Consider the following 18,132-nt stretch of genomic DNA (forward strand, 5'->3'; position numbering starts at 1 on the left):
CGCTGCGAATTTCAAATGAATTTTTGACGCCAATCAAATTAGTGAAAACAATGAAATTATTTCGTTTTTTTGGCAATTCAAACCGAAACTGAAACCCAAAAAGAGTTTTACAACGAAGCCAAACAAATCGTAAATGATTTATAAACATAGATCGCGATAGCTTGTTACAAGAGCAACGGGTTTATTAGTGGTAAGCAGCAGCCAGTTATGCAAATGACAAACACTGGATAATTTGTAGTAGTAGCTGCCTAGTAAGAAGGCAACTGATTAGTAGATCGCATAGATAGACCCCTTACAGATTGGTTTGCCGAAGAGTCTGGTATCGTTTTATGGCTACATTTTCATAGCTAATTGCAATTAAGATGCGGCCAACTAGATAAACAAAGGAGGTGAGAAATAAATAGATGTTGACAAAAGCCAAAGTCGTTAAGCCAAACTCAAGCTCAAAGGCGTCGAAAGTGAATGGCAACGACGCGACGCCAATCGACGCTCCGCTCTTTTGGGTGGGCGTCGAAAGCACAGCTCGTAAATAATCTATAGGAATGCGGCATAGAGTTGGGCATTTTATGTGTTTCTTGGGTGTCAAATTTCCCGATGCCAAATTGCTACTGGGGAATATTTGCCGCCATAATAGCGAGGCGCGCAGTCTTAGAGAAATGGGCTATTTTGCTTTACATTTATAATATTTTTACTAGTTTTTTTGTATATGGCAATTCGATTAGCTAATATACGAAGCATTTTTCAAAAATTTAAAACTAGTCTTGATTTCGCAGCATATAAATTAAACATATTTATTATATTAAAAAATATGAGTTCCTCCTGCTTAAACTATGATGCACATAAGGCTTGCCTGCGATTGCTAGCTCTGCCTGGCTTTGTCTCTCAATCCCTCAGCTAAATCTAACACATCAACTGGTTCAATAACAGACAAAAACTGTCTGTATTCTCAGCTTGAATAAATAAGTCACATGCTGTCTCCTTTTAATTTCAATTCTTATCTGATTACATCCAAATCTTAATTTTTTAAATACATATGTGGGAATATATTTTTGAATATAAATGAGAATTTTACAATATTTGTAAACATATTTCTATGTCGCAAAGAACCAAAAAAAGATACATAAATATAACTCAGCTGTTTCATATTTAAAAAAAAAAAACCAAAAATTCCTAATGCATTCCTTGCAACAAAAAAACACACAAAGAGCTTAGTTAAAAAATATTAAAACAAACTAATATTTGAGCACGCATCATAAATTTGAAGCGCATTCGGGGCCCAACTCTTAAATAGTTAAAAAAAAAGAAACACAACCCTTTGAACTAGACAGAGTTCAACAAACTGCATGCCCCAACGTGCATATCCTTTTCCGTGAAAGCCATTAACAAAAAAAAAAAAAAAACAAAAAATGATTATTAAATTATACAAAATTCAATCTATTTTTTTATGTTTTAGCAGAAACTGCGGGCGCAACCCCTGAGAGAATATATTATGTAAATTGAAACTAAGCATTTAGCAGGCAATTTAAAGCATACAATAGAGCACACACACACAAACACACAGAGTGTCTGTTCTGGTTGCCATAAAATATTCAAGAGCACTTTATCAAAGGCGACGACGCGCATACGAGGTCCTGTCAAAAGGAAGGATTTCTATTTTGTTGTTTTCTGTAGCGCGTGGCACTCACAGGCAGACGCACAATACGTGAGTGTAAGCCCCTACAGGGGCGGGCAAAAACACGCGCAAATCTGCTCACAAATCCCAAAGCACAACACACGCACACACACATTCAGGTAGTCAACCACAGCGGACATTTGAAAATAAATAGAAAGCAGACAGCGGCGGCGGGGAATATTTAGATTGAGCTGAGGGCCTCTATTCGGGAGCGGCGCCTATTTGAGCTAGGGGTGACTGAAACTGGGCCTGCACGAGGGGAACTGCGACTGAGGGTCGCCTATTATTTCCGGCCCGAGGTGCTTCATCAAACATCAGTTGGACACAGGAAAACAGGAACGTGCACACAGTTCCTCTCGTTGCCTGTATTATTCAACTTGCCCAATTGTGGTTTGTGCAGGGAAAATGTCAAGCGTCGCCCTTTTTATTTTTGAGAAATTGAGCAGACAATGATTAATTGAGCTGTTGTTTAACTATTTAAATTCCAAGATGATATACGAGCCGACATATTTTTAATCTGTAAAATTCAGAGAAAACTCGTTAATGCAGCGCTTATTTATTGGCTGCAAGGCCTGTCAACACTTGCAAAAAAAATAAAAAACAAAAAACTTAAATAAAAATGAGAAAATATACACTGGAGAGTTAAACAAATAGGCCAAGAGGTCTGCCAGCGGGTCTCCTTTATGCTGTCATGCAAATATTGGCTGAATTACGCCTCGGGAGCTATTGTCTCTGGCCGGGAATCGTATTCATAAATAAAGTCATTACGCACTTTTCAGCCCCAGCCCAAAAAGGCCTGGCCGGACAATGTGGACGCAAATATTTGCATATCATGTGCGAAGGGCCCCAGCTGAAAAAAAAGGAAAGAAATTGCCGTCGAAAGGGTAAACACAGTAGCACAGACAGACCAAGAGTCCGTCCTTCTTGTTGCCTCGTCTTGAGGCACGGCACGCACAGGTAACGCGATACTTTTGACTCGTTTGTCGGCTCCTCGAGTCGTCGGTGCCAGGTAGCCTACAAATTATGTGTTAACAACATTTGGTGACACGCCCACTGCCCGCATATGCAGTTCAGCTCAGTTCGGGTTGGCTCGAGGAGTGAACCCAACTAATTGGGAATTCAGCGATAATGATAACCGAGCTCGACGGGCTGTAAGCCGCTTAAGATTGGCCCTCAAGAGCCTCGCTTGACTGTTGATAATGACAGCCTAAGGTAAGCGCCTACTCGGACTACCTGTCTTGTTTGTGCTCGTTTACACCTCATAATGCTGATATAGTAGAGCCGGCCTATTCATAACTCAGCGATTTAGCCGCAGATTTGAATATGAAGTGCTCGAAATGAAGAAATTGTTAACAGAGATTGGACATACAAAATAAATTTGGTGCTAAGACTGAATTTAAGAAGTGGTTATTATTAAAAGCATAACTGAATGTCATACTATAGCTGTAAGGTTCGTTTAATGGGTGTGAACAGATGTAAGAATTAGATGTGCTAAACATTTAATACAAACTTATAAAGATGGACTGTAATCAGCTTAGGAGCTCTTGAGTTTTTGTTTAGCAAATCAATTTTTAAAGAAAGTTGTATTGCATTTTTTATTAGTGTACTATTTTCTTAACGAAATACACTGCAACTATATCGAATGAATTTAATGTAAGCGAAGTTTTCAAGAAGTAAATTTTTTCTTTAATACAATGAGAAAAGAAAACGCGTTATATATCATGATTATTATTTTTCATATATATTTATGTTGCATAAATAATTTTGCTATAACATAGTGGGAATTTCTGTATCATTTCATCAAAAAGCCAGCTGTTTATTAATTTAATTAAATTAATAAAATGAAATTACTTGAATTGAAGATTATAATAAAAATAACATTGAAATTAAAAATAAAAATGACAATCATAATAATAATAATTAAGAGAATAAAAATAATAAATAATAATTATGATAATAAAAATAAAAAGTTTAATAATGTTAATATAAATAATAATGATATCAACCATAATATTAGTACATTAAATATTTATTCAAACGAGCTTGTATTATTTTCCACTTAAGCAGTGTAATCTATTTAGCATAATATTTGTAATTACAACCAAAACAAAGCCCATTACTAATAACATTATTTATAATTTGAGAATATATTTGCCAGCATACCAAGCCGATTTTCATTATAAGCTCATTAACTGACGCCCCTCGAGGCATTGAATGTGCTCTCTCTCCCAGCCCCAGTCTCAGTCTCAGTCTCCCTCTCACTTTCTCACTTTTTGCTCGCTCTCATTGCGTGTTCTGTAATCACAATTTGTTTGATCAAAACGAGACTTCAGCTACCATATCCGAACAGAGCAATTAAATTGAAATGAAAACTAAGGAACAGCAGCTCGTGAGCTCCACCTCCGTTTAGTCTTGTGCCGCCTCTTAACTGCCTTCCTGGAAGCTGTTTTCTGGAAATTAACTTCTTTTTTTCTTCTGTTATAGTGCCCGATGCGAACGCCTGCAAGGTGTTGACTAGAGGTAATAACACTTTAATTAAATTTGCAGACAGCTCGCAATGGACGAAGCAAAAGAAAAAGGGCAAATATTTTGCGTGTGTCTGGCAAATTCCTTCGAGTGCCATTAGGGCCAAGAGAGCTTCAAACAGAACTTGGCCAATTGCTGATTACATTGTTTCAGCAATCGAATTAAGTAATTTTTCGTGTGTTGTATTTGTGTTGCGTTTTACATGCAATGCTTAAGGAACCACAAACTACATGCATCGATTTGAAGGGTTTCGGTAGAAGCTATAGAAATTACAAATTTTTGCCAATGAGAAATGTTTGTTGTTTCGTTTTATTTTCTTAGTCTCTTTGTTGTTGAGTGTTGTTGAATCAAGCATGAAATGTGCCCAAATGTAAAAAACAAAACAAACATGTATATGGCAGCTCGACTAAAAGATTCCCTGTAATGGTTTATAGCAAATATATATTAAATTTATCGTGTTATAACAAACATATATTTTAAATATATGAAAATTTATGAAAAACTGATGCCATTTTCAATGAGAGCCCAAAATATGCACAATTTGATCTATTTAACTTCTATACTACACAGAACATCGCATGGTATCGTAAATAGATTTTTTCGAATCGCAGAAGCCATATGTTTTTATGACTAAAGTATGCCAGCAAGTACCTACCAAATTTTTGAAAACTAGCTCTCCTAGTCTATGAAGGAGAATGCTTTTGATGCTGATCTTTATAGATTATCGAATGTTGCCTCCTTCCTGTTACACATAAAATACCCTTTGTAGACATTATTCGTGGGTGCAGGGTAAAAAGAAAATAGAGAACTTGGGGCTATCCCAAGTGCAGCAACAAATTGGAAGAGCTGCTGGCAATGTGCCCAAACAATAACAATAACAAAAACAATAACAAAAAGAAAAACAAAAACAAGAGCCACAGCTATGACTGCAACTGTCTGCCTGTTTGTCTGTCTATCTGTCTGGCTGTCTGTGGCGCCCTTTTACATTGCCCCCGTTGCACGTTGCCACCTTCCGCCGCTGCCAGGCCGCACTTCCGGCGTGGCCGTCGTCGTTGACGTTGCGTCGCGTCGTGTCGCGTCGCATCGCAAAAAGTGCAATGCACTAAAATTGAATTTAAACAAAAAGAAAATGCACAAAGCAAGCAAAAGTAGAACGCTCTATCGATGCGGCAGGGTGAGAGGTGCGAGGTGGGAGGCGTTTGCGAATTGAAAAAGAGACTTGCCTCGCCTCGAATCAATACGAATGCGAATGCATTTGCCACGCAACGAAGGGGCGACTGTTTCCATGCACAAGCTAAAAAGGCCATTCAACTTGCAACAGCATATTCACGTGTATGTGCGGCATGCGGCATGCGGAATGCTGCATGCGGGGGTTGCATTCAGTTCGGGTTGCATTGTGTAACTAGCATCAAGGTTAAATATTTGCATTTTTATAGAGCATTTTGTTTGCATTCCATTTAGCGGGGTGTTTTTATTTTTATTTATTTATTTTTTTTTCCGCTGCTGCACTCTCAACATGCCGCACTCTTAATGCCCCAAAAGCCCCGAACACTAATTTAATTGAAAATCGAATCCTGTGGCAATACGGCAACAATTAATTGCCTGGCATTGCAGCAACATATAAAAATAAACGATGTGACATTAAGCAAAATACACCAATGGGAATTAATATGTTACCTAAATAAATATATAAATGTTGTACAGCTGTTGGAAAATGTTAAATAAAGCTGAATTAATTTAAATCCAGGAAATTGGAGAGCTGTCATCAGTTCGGATTGTTTCGGGTAAGCCGCTTAAGAAAGCTCCAGTTTTATTTAGTTAATATTAAAGAATATTAATTATTTTTATGCGCATTTTGTAAACTATTTATAACGAGTTGTTTGGTAGATAAAATAGTCTAAGAACTGCAACATATTTCAAGGAATTCTTAAGGCAGAGTCTAAATTATAATAGCAAAGAAAGACTTATTCTGAAAGAAGAGAACAATTATATTAGGTGCCTTAAATCTAATATTCCTATTTTTGACATATTTCGTGTTTGTTTCCGATAGTCGATAAGTTGCAGTCGATAAAAATCGATATCGATATTCTGTTTATTTGATCGAATCTCTCAGATTTTAAGAGCTTGAGTCACCAAATTCGACATGTAGCTTCTAGATAGATCAGATCTTAAAACTTTCATTTTAGGCTCTGGATAACCCCTAGTCGGGCAACCCCGACTGGCGCACTCCCACTTGTTTGTTTATGTCTCAAGCTTGAATCGATGTTAGCTATTGATTTACTCACATTTCTTGTAATACCCCATATTACTTGTAATGCTTCTTGCTCTTGTAAATCACAACTTGTTTTATGTAGTACATTTATCCCAGGCTTATCACGCGCTAAGAACTAACATTTTTCCGCTGTCCTCTGTCAATTCCAATGATTATCTGCAGTGCTGCTCTTCTTCTTCGCCAGCTTCTTCCGCACTCTTATAGCTTTTTTTCACTCTCTCTCTCCTTTTCCCTTTCTCTCTCTCTCGCTCCCTTTCTCTCACAGCTTTGTTATTTGGCCACGTATTTATGCGCAGTCACGCTGTTGCTGTCATTTCTTCTTTATTCTTCTACCTTTGTTGTTGTTGTTGCGGCTGTTCTGAATGAATTTTACATTTTTATAGCACCCGAGTTCAGTTTATTTTTTGTATTGTTTCATCTGAGGGGTGCCTGAGGGGGCACCTGAGCGTTGCCTGAATTTGTGTGTATGTGTCGCAACCACTCATAATATATATATTTTTTTTAATTTCTTTGTACAGATTTATCACAAGTATTGCCGCACTCAGGTTGCCATTTGTCGTCGCCAGCCGTACACCCCTGCCCCTGGGCTGGTGTATGCTAGCCCCTCTCCCTTGCGCTCACCCTCTTCCTCTCTCGCACTCTTCGTTATTGCCACCCTGCTGTAGAGTACAATAAAAAGGATGCGACGCGCGAGCGCACATAAATATCACATGTGAATTGTGCCTGTCTGGCAAAAGGATGCTGGGTTAGACGCACACACACACACATATTAATATATATATATATGTATACCATATAGGCAGCATATCCTCTAATACAACCGCAGAGCCGGCAAAGAGGGCAATCACCCGGCACAGAGACTTTGCCTTTGCCTTTGGCTTTGCCTTTGGCTCTGTTCACACTATGATTTTTGCTCGGGGTTGCAATTTCTATTGATTTTCGTTTGTTTGCTATGATTTTTGCAGTTTCTTTCATTCATGTAGCGCAGTGTTAATTTTGTACCCATCCACGCTCTTGTCTTTGTCTTTCGGGCAAAACTTTAGCGACCCGCAGCTTTCATTTGCCTCAGCTGCAGCTGCAGCTGCCGGCAATTTGTTGCAAGTGCCACTTGGCGAATAAATAAACTCCGAGTCGGACTGCGGCTGCTGCTGCTGCATATTTTCCATTTGACACAATATGCAGATTAGCTGCTAATGCCGGCTGCCATCTCAAGCTGCCGCTGCTGCAGCCACTTAAGTTTGATTGATTGTCGAGTGGATGCGCCCTGGCCAGCCCAAGCTCCACACTCCACACTCCTCAGCCCTCTTCTCGCCACTCGGGGCAAACAAAGAGCCGCAGAGAAATGCTACCAAAAATATGCGAACTGAGCGTAGTTTGAAATTCACAAAGGAAACAATAATTAATTACAATATGAGTTTTAAGAGCAAAGTTTAAATATTTGCTGAGCTTAAGCTCTAAAGAAATTTTGAGCTAGTTCGGTGAACCAGTTCTGAGCTTGTCCATTGAATAACAAATCAAACGATTGTTTAGCAAGCATGAAGCTTGAGAGACCCAACGAAGTACTTCGGTTAGTTCTAGTTTATAAACACAAATCTATTTATTTTAATGGGTTCTATTTCCGTTTAATGATTTGTAGCTATATTTTAAGTAAATGCACACTACGGTATAGTTTTTAGATAGTTTATTCAATAATATATTATTTATTTGTACTCCATTTTGAGGCAGTTTTTGCTAAACAAAAAATATATACGTTTAATTTTAAGCAAGTTTCAAAACCTTCAAGCTAAGCTTTTTAATGGTTCGCCAGAAAGAACTATGCGACTATTATATAAATAAATAAATTCTTAAACTAGTTTTCGACCCTTTTTTTTAAACATTTAACAAGTTTAATAATTTGCTAACGAACCATTTGAAAGTGGTTCATAAAACGAAAATTTCAGATTTCTCCACTTTTTTATACATTTTTAAAGTATTTCAGTATTCCATATAAATAATTCTCAGGCATATGGAGAACCAGGAACCGGAAACCAGTTAAAGAATGTTACGAATCACTTTTAAATAATAGAAGTATATCAGGCTTAAAATCTTCACTCCTACCTCTCAATTAATAAAGTTATAATTAAATATTTTAAGCTCCGATTCTCTTCCAATCGAATTTTCATCTGGTTTGCAGGCCTTGTAAACTATCAATAGTTTACCCAACTTGTTTTTCATCAATTTCCATTGGAGAGTAAAAAAAAGTTTGTCAATTTACAAACTTCAAGTTTTTTATGCATTTTTGTTTGGAAATTATAAAATCTTCTTTTGCTCGGAGCGTTGCAAATTGCGTGCGGGTCTTGTGTTTAATTGCTGTTGCCAGCTAATAAATTTTAATTGTCCTCAATTAGCAGCGGAATGCAGCGGAAAATGTATTTACAACAAAAAAAAAATAAAAATGAATGGATGGCAATGCGAATTGGGGGTGTTCGACTCTTTGTGAGGCCTTCGTTAGCATTTAAAGCGCGTCCAGAGCGGAAGTTTGCAAATGCAAATATTATGAAATTCCATTAGAAAACCAAACAAAACTCAATTAAATTAAATATATTGCATGCTTCAAAACAGAGCGAATGCCATGAAACACATTTTCAAGATGCCGATCTTAAGAGTTGCCCAGCCGAAGTGAGAAATGGGAATTGAGAACCGGGCACTGGGAACATGCGGTTCACATGTGTGGACAACGCAGCGGCCGAGACGAATGCATTAAGCGGAATTTTCATTCATAAAGATTCAATTTTATTTCGCCAGCCTCAAAGGCGACCACAAGGCGCACAGAAGGCGTGCAGGCCAAAAAAAAAAATGCAAGACCAAAAGACAGGCAAACAAAGATTTATTGGCATTAAATATGGCCAGCCCTTGGAATATCCAAGCGAAATACCGAAACTGCCGTCTGTCAAACAGCACATAAAATTGAAACTTCAGACAAATAAATAAAAATATATGCATCTGACAAGGGGCATGTAATGAATGCAAAGTATGCTCAAGAAAATCTCACGATATACATTTTTTAATTATAATGTATTATTTCACATTATACTGCCACGTATTTGAACACGAACTTAAAAGAGGTCTATGAGTATTATTATTAGTATATAATTATAGAGAATTATTACTATTTATTTAAAAATTTCATATTAATTTTTATATAATATTTTTTTAACAATAATATCATTTAAACATTTTTTTTTTATTCTATTTTACTATAGTGCTATATTCAGTTATTAACTTTTTATTATTATATTTAAATTTGTTTAATATTATTTGACATTTGCCTTATAAAATTCCGGGATAAATATTTAAGAAAAATATAAATTTAAATGTTTTTCTTACAAAATATTATATCAATTTATTTTTCAATAGTAATATATCCTTTTTTTTTCAAAACTGATCAGATTTCGTCTTTATTTTGACATGAAAACATTTAAATGAATAAAAAATTGACAAAAAACGTCACAATTTTATTTAAAAAGAAAGTAAACCTATTCAACTTAAAAATTTCATACATTTTTCCATCTACCTATGGCCAATTATACCCCGCCAGATTTTATGACTTCTTAAAAAGTCTAGTTGTAAAAATTGTTTAAGCATTTTTCACACACGAACTCGTCGCATGCAAATTTTTAACGTGCATCCCGAAATTCGCTTGGAGGTCACACAAATAAATTATTTTTTGCAAAATGTAAACAATAATAAAAAGAAAATTACATTTTCTATATCAAATTTCCAGCAGAACGAATGCCTGAGACGTGCGTAGAGCGAAGCAGAAGAAGCAGAAGACTTTGGGTTAGGGTTCAAACAAATTGCATTTGCGGCTTGACTTGTCGCTGTGAGTGGAAAATTGCGTATCATATAACTGAATTTGATATAGACAATTAGAGGCAGACTGAGGCGGACTGAAGAGCAGCAAAAAATGAAAGAATTAACCGCGGCATGAATGATAATTATTTTATGGCGGAGGCTGCGGCACCCAGAAGGAAGTCGGCAATCTATGGAGATGGGCGTATTTTGCATAAACATAATTTTTTATTTGCGTTTTTTTTTTATTGCTTTTCTATATTTTGCTTTCAATTTGACCGCAAAGGCGCAGGCAAACCCAATCAATAGTTATGACCCAATATTTCACGTGTTTCTCTTCTTTCTTCTTTTTTTTTTCGACCCGATCAATGAAATTCTTTTTGTGTAACGTCCAGTTCCGACCGCAATAAGTCAAAGACGAGGCCAGCGAGCTTTATTATGCCAGGTTGCCAGGGGCCTCTTCACGAAAAGACCTCTTAAAAAGAACAGCAACAACAACTGCGATCGGCAACGGCGACGGCGGCGGCGGCAACTTGGCGTCTTTGGCTCAGACCGTAGCAATGCAGCAGATAAGTCAATTATATTGACTTGGCCAAGAACTACGGCAACGAGAGGAAATATCAAAGCTCTGAGGTGGCAAGAAGTTTTAAGCTTGTTTTTGTTGCTTTCGCTGTTGCTGTCTAAAATATTCCCACACCCGTTGAAAGCCCTCAGCGCATTGCCAGTTGGTTGGTGGATGTGGACCAAGGCGATAACATCAACACAACTGCCAATGGCTGTCAATGGTCCAAAGCGGTGCACAGTGGAGCAAGCGTGGATGAAAAGGGTTGATAGAAAAGTGTGGCCAAAGATCAAGCAACTAGCTATATTTGCTGCAACACTCTAATGTTTTTATATTATTTTAAATATACCTGAAGAGCCTCCCATTAGCTAGGGTTTCATTAATGGGAAACGTCGCTTAAAATCGAAGACACTTCTCTTCTAGCTGGAAATCTTACTCGTAAAAAAAAACACATCACTATAAGTCTTCTTTTTAATGATGTTTATTTAATTTAAAATTTTTGAATTTATCACCAAAAAAAATTTTGTATTATTGCTATTTTTAATGCAAAAAAATGAATTTCCTCTTACAAAACTTTTCCCCATGTTGAAAATATAAAATTTTATTTCAAGAAATATAATTTTCTCTTATAACAATTTTTCTTAAAATTGAAAATCGAATATTTTATCAACAATAAATATAATTACCTTTTCTATCTATTTATTCCTAAGAACTGGTCTTAAAACCAAAGGGTTGAATTTGCAAATTCTCATAAACTTGATGATTTTAAATAAATATAAAAAAATATATGTATATTTATATATTTCTCATCGATGTCAGTTGAAAATACCAACTAATAGCAAAAATAATACAAAAATCGAAAAGCCCCGTCTGGTACTCGAGCCCGCAACCCACGAGTTCCTTGTCTGCAAAGATTTAGACACTCGTCTAGCACTTTATTTATTTTTTTAAGTGAACAATTTTTCTTCAGCCTTTGCACCCAATCTCGCACCACTGTGCACCAGAGTCTTGTGCCACACTTTGCTCATGCTCCACTGTCTGTTGCTCAGACGCGGCTTTATTATTTTCTGACTGGCACGTAGATTTATGTATATATTATTTTTGTGTTTTTTTCGTGAAGCATCTTCGTAACGCTTTGAGGCTTTGTCTTTTCTTTTTTTATGGTTTATTTATTTTCTTATTTTCGCCCCAAAGTGTAGACGCAATTTACTGATTACATTATTGCTGGCAAATTGCTAGATTAAAGTTGTTGTTGTTGTTGCTGTTATTATTGACTCTTGAATTATAGTTATTAGTTTTTTCTTTTTTTTTTATAAGTTTTTCCATCAAACGAAATTTTTGACAAACAATTTGCGCAGCGATTTATGGGCGTTCAAGCAGTTTATTAAATGAATTATAGGAATTATTACAATGTTCGAAAATTCGATATTTCCAAAACATTCCAGACACAAAAATCCGTTTGATTTCTATAATTTCGCCATTTGTTCTGACAGTTCAGGAGCGCTTGCTCGCTCTTTCTCTCTATTTGTCTCCCTCTCTTTCAAGTCACTTATAAAGACAGCGACAAAAGCAAACAAGAAAGCAAATAACAAAAAACCGGCAAGAAAAGCTAAGCAAAAGCAAAATGCCAAGAACAAGTGCAGAGCACATGGCAGCAGCCGGATCAGCAGCAGGGGAAGCAGAGGAAGCAGCGGAAGCAGTGCGAAAGCGCCAGAGAGTGAAGGCAGTGAGCGCAGGACGTCAAGTCTGCAAAGCATTCGCAACTCTCTGGAATGAGAACTGCGCAAAAAGCACCCCAACAAAAAAATACACACACACACACAAACATGTGCATGTGCGTAGTACTCGTAGAAATTTTGCAGACAGTGCTGCCAATTCCTTTGCATAGTACGAATACTACAAATGGAGTATTTCGACTTGCTGATAAGCGCGGCAGCCGGGTCATGGGGAGGGTCCATGGCTGGATGGGGAGGTTGCCCCTTGGCTATCCGGCCGCACATAATTGTAGCGTCAGACGCGGTGGGGCATTTGGGGGGCAGGCGAGCGGAATCGATCGATTTTTCATGCCTGTCGCCAAGGAGGAAGGGGGGGGGGGGGGGCACACAAAAAACTGCTGCATACGCACAGGAGCAGAGCCCAGAGCTGTGTGGGGCTGCCAAATAGAGAGAGAGAGAGAGAGAGCGAGAGAGGAAGCCAGTCGAGAGCCCCAACGCCCGCTCTCTGTGTATGTGTGTGTGTGTGTGTGCGACGTGTGTGTATATGTCTAAGGTGTGTTAACCTCAACTACGCGCACACACGCACTAAATAAAACAGAGCATTAACAAATTTGATAGCATTTTTTGGCACGCTTGCTACAGGTTACAAAATATTTTAAATTTAAATAAATTTATTTATTTTAGGCGCCACTTAAAACAAAGAACTACTGTAATTTTAAGCTGCTGCTGAATATTTTTAAATTATTTTCCAAAATAATTTTGCAGCTTTGCTTTGCAGTTGGAATTGCGCTGAGATTTGTGTAGTTCACTTTCACTTTATGGCATTATTGAAAAAAAAAACATATTTGTACTTTGTTTTCATTGCTTACTTTGTTTTGAATCCTTTTTTTGCCGAAATACCAACAACAGCTACTAATCCAAAAATTATTGATTTTCATGTGGTGCTTGGGATTTCTTACTATTTTTTTTTTGCTGCTTCTCAACTCTGTGCAGCTTTCTACGCGGCGAGTTTTTCTGTCGCTTTTCCGATTGCTTTGTTTAGTTTGCAATCACTGGAAATCACACTAGCTGGCACATTTTTCACAATAAACGACACTTGCTACATATACAAATACAAACACAAACACATATACATATATGAATATAATTATTTATATTTGGGATTTAATTTTGCATTGGCAGTTAAAATATTTAATTTGGTATTGAATTTGCGGCACATTCAGAAACTTGAATTATTTTTGCATTTTGTTTAACAATTTTTCACTGTGCCCATTTGCTGGCACACACAAGCACACGCACACACATGCACACACACTCGCGCACACGCGACGCGACGTACGCACACACACACAGGCACACACATAAGTTTCGCTTTGCGCCTATGTACTATGGATGTGGGGCGACGGCGGGGGCAGATAGCAGCAGGACGGCGTGTGTCTGTATATCCTTTGCATTCAGTCGGTGCGCGCTAATGCTGAGCTCTAGTAGCCAAACTTTTGACTATCCGACACCGTTGTCCTGTCACGAGCAACTCAATCGACACAATGAGCGGCCAGCAGTCTGGAAAAGTCCTCAGAGCCGATGAAAATTGTGAAAATCTTCAACTGCCTAGGCCAAACGGAAAATTTCCCACCACCAAAATGTGCAGCGAGAGCGTATTGGAATATATTCGAAATGAGCGACCTGAGCAGAGAGCGAGAGACCGGGTTAGCCAGACGGCGAGAGAGAGAGAGAGACAGAAAGAGGGCGAGAGAGCGCACGCACGGCCCATCATCTGTTTGCTGGTCTTTGGACATCCTTAGAGGCGCACATCCTGCTGTTATTCACAGTTGGGTCTCATGCCAACCGCAGATGAAACTTCCTGACTTCCTACATTTCGTTTATACCACTTAGACTTAGACTCCCAGCTTTAGCCTATGCAATGGCCTTCTTCTTCTTCTTCTTCTTCTTCGTGTTGTTGTCGTTTATCTGTATTTGTGTAATATCCTGCATTTTCATGAGTTTCCGCTAGACTCACGTTTCAGATTTTATTTATTTTTTTTTAGTTACTTTTATTTAAATTTGTTGGGCAGCTGCATTTGATAACTTTGAAGGGTTGCCAGTTAAATGGTCGGGTGTTAAAATCCTCCAACTTCGTCAATTAGTAAGTGTTGCTTAGGTAGGGCAGTTCGAAAAGTAAACAAACTTGTTAAAGTAAATTGAATGGTGTTAAAATATCCGAACTTTTCGACTTTTCTAACGAGTTGTGAGTTCAAAGTTATTGCAAATAATACAAATTGCTGCTGAGCACATGTTTTGCTTATTATTTGTTGATTTCTTTTTTTATGGAAAAAAAACAGCTCAGAAAAACTGGCAAAGATTTCTTATGAAAATTATAAAAAATAGGCATATAAATGTGAAACTATATATTCATTATATATTATTTTATAAATTAATCACTTAATAAATATAATTAAAATATAAAATACAATTTAAAACAAATGAATAAAATTAGAACCATATAAATATGCATTACTTTATTTATTTAATTATTTTTATAAACTATATTTATTCATTTTTTATATTTATTATATATGTATTTATTATCACGCGTTATTTTATTTATATGTGTATTGAATTATATATATATTTATTCATTTAATACATTTTTAATTGTTATTATCAACTTCTTTTTATTAAATATAGATTCATTTAATATATTTTGTATCTCAGGCAATACTTTATTTGTGTTTTTTTTTTTAACAGTATTATTATTTTATATATTTTATTTTTATTTATTATAATGCTATACTTAAATTATTTCAATATTTTTATTGTTTGTATATTGCTTATATAAATTTTTTTATATATATCTTATATTTAAGGTGTCCTACTTTTTAGATTGTTTAAATTATAAATAATTTTAAACATATCCTCATATTTACAAACTAAATGAAATTCTAAAATTGTTGTTGAATATTAAGTTTCTTTCATAAAGCATATGAAATCTTCATAAAAAATATATCATATTTAATTTTAGTTTTCTCCAGCTATCTTGTTCACAATTCTTATACGATTATCCTGCGCATATCCTTTACTAACTAGAATTGCTAACTGCTTTGACAAGGCACACACACACACAGACAGGCGCACGCACACACATTAAACCACACCCTGTTTGGTGTTAGACAGCATCAGGCAAAAGCGCAGTCCAAGTAATGCTCGTAAATACTGATTTGCATGAATGCAAAAACATAAAATGAAATTTGCATTTGACTGCACACCGAGTCGCCTGTCGGGTGGAGACGCGTAGGTGCAGCGAGGCGCACCGCAGCGCAGCTAAAAATTATAATTCGCCACAATATGATATCAAGCATATAGAAAGTTGCATGTGCAGCTGTTTAAAGGAGCGCCCAGAAGCGACAGTTATGCACACAATAAACGCTCGCATAAAGTTGCTAAATTTAGCATGAAATCAACGTGTTGGCAAAAAGGAAAAAAACACAAAACAAATAAAAAATGAAAATAAATAAAATAATAAAAAGGACGCGTCAGGAAGTTGGCTCTGCTACAAGGCAATGACAAAGGGAAATGGTAAGGGAAGGGAAGCACGCAAAATGCGCGCCATATGATGAAGTAAACACACACACACACACGCACGCACACACACACTAGCAGCGCGGCACAAAGTTAGCCAAAGAAACGACAAGAAAAAGGGCGAAAAAAGTGCAGGCAGCGAAATGGGAACACGCCAAGTGGGAAATGCACACAAACACACTCACACACTCCCACGTAGGCAGAGTTGTGCACAGATGTCCCGGAGTCTGCAGCCGCTATACACACACACACACACACACACACAATCACAGGCACAGCCAGTCGCACGGACAAAGTACCGTTACCGTCAAAGAAAACCGTCGCACGTTTTCCAATCAGAAAAAAAGCACCGCACGCGACGCCAGCAAACGGAATTCTGAGTGGAACTTGGCGTTTGCGGCTGGCAAGGAGCGCAAGCGGAACGTTTTGGCAAATGGAACACACACATTCAAGAGAGGCACGCTCTGCAAATAGGCAGGCCGCAACAGCACAGGGTGTCTGTGCGTGTGTGTGTGTGTGTCTACGTGTGTGTGTGTACCCCACGAATGCCTGTAATTAAGCGCCAGCAATGCGTAAGTTTTGGCAATACTTGTAGGGCCAGGGCCAGGGAAAGGCAAGTGCCAAAAAATTGGATGGGGTTTGGGCTTACGGGTTAGGGTTTTGGTCTTGGTTTAGACTACGAGTCTCGGGTTAAGGTTGTTTTAATTTCAAATTTAAAAGGAACGCAATTAATTAACCCAAAGCTGTGGAATTAAAATGTGCAGCTATAGAACCAAAAATTAAGGAGAGTGGAAATGTGTGTTGCTTGAGGGGCGGTGGGGTAAATGTTGACAGTTGGGCTGGCAAAAGTTTAGTGGCAAACTGACAGGTACACGAAATGTGAGTTAAATTTAGCTAGCTTCACAGAATTGCAATTAGCACAAATGCAAATAAATGTTGCCCGAAGCGAAACCTGGAAAAGGTCATTTTAATCAAATAACATATTTAGCAATAAATTTGGCCAAAAGATTTGCTGTCAAGCATTTAGTAGAAAAGTTCAACTTGAGAACAGGCTCTTAATAGCCTATAATAGAAAGCATTTTAAATATATTAAAAGAAAATTTAAGAGTTACTTAGCTCAATCCCGATGCCCATTTCCTTTAGGCATTGGAAGAACTTAATGAAAACGTGTTTCATGCAACAGTGGAGAGAATTTATTTTAAACGTGCTACGGGCAAGGCCGGGGTATACCCACTATTATCCACCTGTCAAAATTTCCCACCCTCATAACTCGGTCAAAACTCAACTGATTTTCATTAGGTTTGGCTTTTTGTTCATGTTTTGACTTCTAGATCAATTTGGCATCTAAATCTTGCAACATTATTTTTGGTCAAAATTCACGTGAAAATTGTACCGTCAAATATCCTATATAGACATAGGTCAAAATTTCCAAACCCCATAACTCGGACAAATCTCAATAGATTTTCATAAAGTTTGGCTTTTTGTTCATGGTTTGACCTCTAAATAAATTTGTCATCTAAATCTGGCAACATTATTTTTGGTCAAAATTCATGTGAAAATGGTACCCTCAAATATCCTATAATAATATAGGTCAAAATTTCCCAACCCCATAACTCGGTCAAAACTCAACCGATTTTTATAAGGTTTGGGTTTTTGTTCATGGTTTGACCTCAAAATAAATTTGTCATCTAAATCTGGCAAAATTATTTTTGGTCAAAATTCATGTGAAAATGGTACCCTCAAATATCCTATATAGACATAGGTCAAAATTTCCCAACCCCAAAGCTCGGTCAAATCTCATCAGATTTTAAAAAAATACAATTAAATTTAAATCAATAATATATTGATGAAGCAAATAATAAGATAAAGTTAAGATATAATAAATCAAATATTAATATAGAAAATGTATAGTATAGTTAAAGTATAATTAATAATTTATTATACAGCAAACGCTTAATGATATACTTCTATAAATTAA

General features: G+C 37.0%; 1 protein-coding gene and 2 long non-coding RNA genes across 13 annotated transcripts in view; 2 read left to right on the forward strand and 1 right to left on the reverse strand.

Moving 5' to 3' along the window:
- CadN (Cadherin-N) overlaps positions 1-13,566 on the reverse strand; it is a 143,492-nt gene extending 129,926 nt beyond the window's left edge. For 4 of the 8 annotated variants that reach the window (XM_064690730.1, XM_064690726.1, XM_064690731.1 and 1 more), the window contains exon 1: positions 13,448-13,566. The gene's annotated coding sequence lies outside the window, so the exon portion shown is untranslated. The remainder of the gene's footprint in view (positions 1-13,447) is intronic. The other 4 variants (XM_064690732.1, XM_064690728.1, XM_064690733.1 and 1 more) reach the window with 1 other exon arrangement.
- The window catches only part of LOC135434232 (uncharacterized), a 195,279-nt gene that overhangs the window by 119,607 nt on the left and 57,540 nt on the right, over positions 1-18,132 (forward strand). Inside the window, exon 1 of one of the 4 annotated variants that reach the window (XR_010437191.1) lies at positions 5,911-5,982. The exons of the other annotated variants lie outside the window; for them this stretch is intronic. This is a non-coding gene — a long non-coding RNA (uncharacterized LOC135434232). Of the gene's footprint in view, positions 1-5,910; positions 5,983-18,132 lie in introns of those variants that run through there. 4 annotated transcript variants of the gene reach the window in all.
- Positions 9,967-10,532, forward strand: LOC135434247 (uncharacterized). Its single transcript, XR_010437200.1, has 3 exons — positions 9,967-10,155; positions 10,234-10,332; positions 10,383-10,532. It is a non-coding gene; the product is annotated as an uncharacterized LOC135434247 (long non-coding RNA).

This window comes from Drosophila montana, unplaced genomic scaffold (assembly GCF_035044405.1).
Source record: "Drosophila montana isolate Dmon_TW-CO22-7 unplaced genomic scaffold, ASM3504440v1 contig_3282_1, whole genome shotgun sequence".
Lineage (NCBI taxonomy): Eukaryota > Metazoa > Arthropoda > Insecta > Diptera > Drosophilidae > Drosophila > Drosophila montana.